Genomic DNA, 5,464 nt, shown 5'->3' with positions numbered 1-5,464 from the left:
AAAATTGGATTTTTAAAAAATCAAAAACCACAGGTTTCCAAAATGACGATTTTTAAAAATATTTTTCTAACTTGTCCTAGGGGGTAACTCATCAAAGTAGAGCCCTTTGGGCGAAAATTTCGTCCGTTTGGCTCTATCTTTAACCGTTTAGGCGCCACAGGGAGTTTTTGACGAAAATAAAAATGTACAACCCTGCATGCTCAGTCGCAGTGACGGATAGTTGACGGGCCGGAGGCCCGTATCTTTGTGTAGTACATTTTCCCACTATCCGACTCGGGTGTCAGCGCCGCAGGCCTAGGTAGATGTATGCCAGGCGCGTCGCAGCGCAACAGTGTTTCGTGAGACATCGCGAAGCCTGTTACGCGAGACGTGGTCTGGCGTACATCTACCTAGTTTCTAATTGGATCGTATTTGCTTTCTCCTTTACTTGTAGTGTGGATGTAGAACGTCTGAAACACACTTCAACCAACACTGTAAAACTTTAAATGTCAGTACGGGTGACGTACTGCTTGGCCATATGCCGTTTGTGCTTAGGTCGTTCACGCCTGGTATGGTCCCACCTTTACATCAAAAGAGTATTGTACGAGGTTTTAGGGTACTGCAGTCCCAAACTGTTGCACTCTCACTCTATACCAGATTTTGGCGCCGGAAGTGTGTAAGGTGATACCCTTACTTTACTGCACGGGGGATCTGGTGGAAAATCATTATCAGTCGATTCCGTCATAATCTTTTGCTGTGCAGCTCGCTTCAGGTTTACACAACCACTACAGCCCATGTGCGGCTGAACACACTGCCATTATCCCCTTTATACTCTCCCCACACTCCTGCTCCTTTGCAATGAGTTTCGAGGCGGCGGTGCATTCATTTTGCGCGCAATTTAATTTCGGATCGCCAGCGCGATAACACCCCCCACCCCTACGAACGGAGAAGGCGCTCTTCATCCCTCCATTCCCATCCAAACTCCTGCTCTCCCCCTCTCCCCTCCCAAAGCTGCACGGAGAAAAACAAAGCTTCCAATCACTCCTAAGAATCTTAAATTAATAAACTTGCTGCAACTTATACACATTTACTATGAAAGCTACCTCGGGCTGATTTTGACACGATTGTATGCGAAGCACAGAGATGATTTTAAAAAGTTCCACGGTAAACGCTCTGTACTGATATCAACTGACTTCAAGACGCACACACACACTCACACGTACTTCTATACCACAACCCTGAACCCTGTATACCCCTCGAGACTGCGAAGAAGCACGCTTCGTTTATCGTGCGTAATATTACCCAACTTTGGCGATGTGGTGCGGTCCTCTGTGCTACGGTTACTGAGAGAGAAAGAGAGTGCTGGAGACAGAATATAGTTTAGGTCGGCTGCCGTGGCAGCGCTGCCAAGTTTCATTACACCGCCTTGAAATAATGACACGCCATCGTCATAATCATCATCGCCACCCCAGCCCACCCCCCATTCTCTAAAAAGGCTGGATGTGGAGGGGGAGGGGGCGATGGGGTCCTGTCGAGTAAGTCCCCAGAGCCTCAGAGGGTCAGCCTAACTAGACCGGCGCCCCTCCGGGCCACTGCAACTGGAGCACGCTGCGATACTAGGTCAAACGTTCTCATGAATGACCTGATGATTTTCTTTCTGTAAGAAGGGTTCTGAAAAGGGGTTGGCGCGCAGACGCGGGATCAAAGCAAAAAGTCGACAGCGAGCCTGGCAGTCAACTTGGTGAGAAAAGTTGATAACAATGACAACTTAACAACTGTTCAGCACTGTGTAATATGATCAGGGCTATCACGTTCCTCTTGATAGGGGATGCGGACCCCAGCAAGACGGATCCTTTCCGCCGTCCCACTGCTACCACTACAAGTAAAGGAGTGACCAACTACGATGCAAATAGAGCGATATTATGAATCTAATTTGACGACTCTTGGGAGAGCGATATTAATTACATCGCTCGTTTGGAGTAACTTTTCGCGACATTTTTGGTTACGAGTAAGACTCATTTTGAGTCATTTTCGCAAACGTCGCTAGTTTAGAGTCGTTTCTGCGACATTTTCTGGTACGAAGAAGACTCATTTTGAATCATTTTCGCAAACGTCGCTAGTTTAGAGTCTTTTCTGCGACACTTTCTGGTACTAAGAAGACTCATGTTGAGTCATTTCGCAAAAATCGCTCTAACAGAGCGATGAAGCCTATACGTTGCTCTGTTCGGGAAAGAAAAGTCACTCTACGTTTTACAGTAACTGCTGCCGCAGTTAGAATACTACGTTATTTAACTTATCCCATCTATTTAATGTTGATATAACGACAAAAAGACACTTGGAGGTATTATAAATTAACCGAAGACCAAAAAACAACACGATACAAAAGGATTGGCAAGCAATCACTAAAAAATAGTTGACAGTTTTGCGAGAACATTTTTCAACGTGCCGCAGAATGAGACCTGCGCGGCGGAGCTGCTTCTAGCTCCCGTCGTTAGGGTGCAGCACTTTCTGAGTCCACTATGCGAAATACACCAGTCAGGTGCGCCAATCTGATGAATCATACACTTTTGATACCGACAATAACTTAAATAAGATCCTTTTTCAATTGATAGTACGACTTGATGTAGTTGCAACATCTAACCCCAAAGCACTATTTTGAGCGCACGATTTCTCATAGTAGACTTGGAGCAAGCTGCACCGTAGCGGCCGGAGCTGGAAGGAGCGATGCCATTACAATTTAAAATGGTGAAACTGCAAGCCAACATATCGACTTGGGTGTCATCGACAAGCAAGATTGGGTCGCCATGAATTTACAACTAATCACAAAATACGTCGTCAATTTAAGACGACACTTTTCACAGTGATCAAGAGTAAAGGCCTCCTTCAAAACACCTCTACATACTGTTAAAAGTAGTCTTCATAAAATAAGCATTTTTGAGATGATACACCTTTTCAGCATTCAACACGTTGAGTGCCCGAGCGAATTGGGGGGATATCGTTTTCCAGGCAAGCCACCATGTGGGGCTCAAAGTGTCAACGGTCTTCCCGGGCATTATTTAACCCACCGACATCTATCAAACTCGAGGCCATTCTGCCAAACCGATCTATTCATTTCACAGCCTGCAAGCTTTACGTAGCACAAATTAATCGAATAGAAATACTGTTCGAAACGCACAGCGTTGAAGAAAGGGGACAAAAATTCATTATATTTTCAGAAAAATTTATTGTTTTAGAATGGTAAGCCAAAAAAAATGTGATGCGTAATGTTACATTCTCCCTACTGGTAGACGGGTCTTGGTCACACCGGAAGAGCTGAGGTCAAACAGACAACCTACAAAAAGCGAAAAAGAAATACTTTAAGATTAGTAGGAACATTACTGGAGCTGGAAAATGAAGTAAGGTATGTGTGAAAACAAAGTCTGCCCACGTCACTTACATTTAAATTTTAACGGTAGAGGTAGGACGAGCCATAGCCGAGGCCGGAGTAGGCGTAGGGGTAGGCGCCGTAGCTGCTGTAGGCGGAGTAGGCAGGGTAGGCGGCGGCGGAGCGGTACAGTCCACCGTAGTTGCTGTAACCCGCATAGTAGGGGCTGGCCAAGTACTGGGCCGAGGCCACAGCCAGGATGGCGAAGACGAGGAGCAGGGACTTGAACATGGTGGCTGTTGGTGTTCGGTCTGGAGGACTGATGCCCAGTGCCGGCCGGCGGGGGCTTATATACACCTAAGATCAAAGTGTGTGTCTCTGCGGAGATGGTGCAGGTGGATGGGAAGGGGCAGAAGTGGGAGGGAGGAAAAGGGGGAAGTCAGGGGGAGTGCGTCAGTAAGGCAGAGTAGGCGTGGTCCACCTAGCCGCTAAACCAATGTAGGCGCACATTAGACTGTCGAATCTCGACCTAACTGTACATGGAAGATGTACGCCAGACCACGTTTCGCGAAACAGGCTTTGGGATGTCTCATGAAACAATGTTACTGTTCGCTGCCACGCGGCTGGCATACATCTACACGGAAAAAATGTATTATCTCGTGCAGCTAAACATCAGCTGGGACAGGTTATGTGTTTGCCGGTGGCGTGACAGCATGTGCACTTTGCTCGTAGAACGTAGGCATTTGTTGTTACAACCTTTTTCTTCAAGTTTGAGAAACAAGAAGACTCGCGTTCGGTGGCTAAATGCCTCTTGGTTCGCAGACCTTAACTTCTTCATTGGGTTTGTTAAGACAGGCTGCGTCCAGCTGCGTCCAGCTGCGTCCAGCTGCGTCCAGCTGCGTCCAGCTGCGTCCAGCTGCGTCCAGCTGCGTCCAGCATCATCCGGAGATACATCTCAGCTGAACTAGGTAAGATTAGCTCCGTGAACTAATCCTCGGTCACTATCCTAGCTTGTCAGGGGTTAATTAGAGCAGCTTACGCGTGGCCTAGACCAGCAAAGTTCATTAGCTACAAGCTCTATATAATGCACAAAATTGAAGGTCGAATTTTAAAAGTTCCCTCTTGACTATGCTTTCCCTATCCCAGTCTCATCGTGCCTACTGGGTCAGTGCCTCCGAATTGGCGCGTAAGGCTGAGGACGAGGGTTCAGCACCGACTTAGGTAGCTCCTAATTCGTTATTGAATAAAGCGTTCATGGGGTGAGACACACCAAAGGGCTCTTATTTAACGACACAACACAAACATTACATCGAACAATAGTTTTAAAATAAGGATTTTTTTCGGCCCCGTTGTTTTTTTAATTTTTTGAAAGGTCAATTTTTGAAAAAGAATCGGCTAGAATGCTCATCTTTGAAGTCTTTTAAAAATACTAGACGACATTGATATTTTCAGATCGTGAGCTCCATTCGTAAGGAGTTATCGTGACTGATCGTGCGGACCTCGGGGTGAACACACAGACAGAAACAGTAGTTTATCGCAATTAGACTTCGCTATCGCTTTGGCCGTCAATCAGCCAATAATAAACAAACTAAAACCACACATTGTGGGCCCTGGAAAAACAAAATTTTACTCCCTGCCTTCGTTAAGGCACATAATTTTCTAAAAGCATTTCACTTTATCACCTTTGTGTCTTCTTAGCGCTTTTTTAGTGCTTTCCCTGTTTTTTACTTAGTGTCTCTATGAAAGCAAAGCACCGAGGGGTGTGGGACTGGTCAAAATATGTGTACATCGGGAAAAACATTCAGAAACAATCATGACGCAATCGGACACAATCATGACACAATGTTTCAAAATAAGTCCCAATATTTTCCCAACAGCCTGAAACAGAGACAATCATCGTCACAATCACTCACAGTCTGAAACAGTGATTGTCGGGACCAGCGGTCTCAGACAGCAGACGACGCGCGGGCCGCACGGGTGGGACTTCTCGCTCGCACTCATGCGGCCCCTCATAGCACCATCTCTTCCCCTCCGGGCCGGTTGTGGCCCGCTGCCGCTAGTCTGAGACCTCTGGTCTAGACACTATCGTGTGTACCCTTTTTTGGTCAGTTTCACACTCCT

General features: G+C 46.5%; 1 long non-coding RNA gene across 1 annotated transcript; it reads right to left on the bottom strand.

Annotated features, from left to right (window-relative positions):
• Positions 1-3,178: 3,178 nt before the first annotated feature.
• On the bottom strand, positions 3,179-3,693 carry LOC113210275 (uncharacterized). The gene is made up of 2 exons (XR_008010782.1): positions 3,416-3,693; positions 3,179-3,310 (listed from the first exon to the last, which is right to left on the bottom strand). It is a non-coding gene; the product is annotated as an uncharacterized LOC113210275 (long non-coding RNA).
• Between the last annotated feature and the right edge of the window lie 1,771 nt (positions 3,694-5,464).

This window comes from Frankliniella occidentalis, unplaced genomic scaffold, assembly GCF_000697945.3.
Source record: "Frankliniella occidentalis isolate FOCC.00 unplaced genomic scaffold, Focc_3.1 Scaffold13, whole genome shotgun sequence".
Classification (NCBI taxonomy): Eukaryota; Metazoa; Arthropoda; class Insecta; order Thysanoptera; family Thripidae; genus Frankliniella; species Frankliniella occidentalis.
Note: the sequence above shows the minus strand (reverse complement) of the source record. Positions and strands in the feature narration are given on the sequence as shown.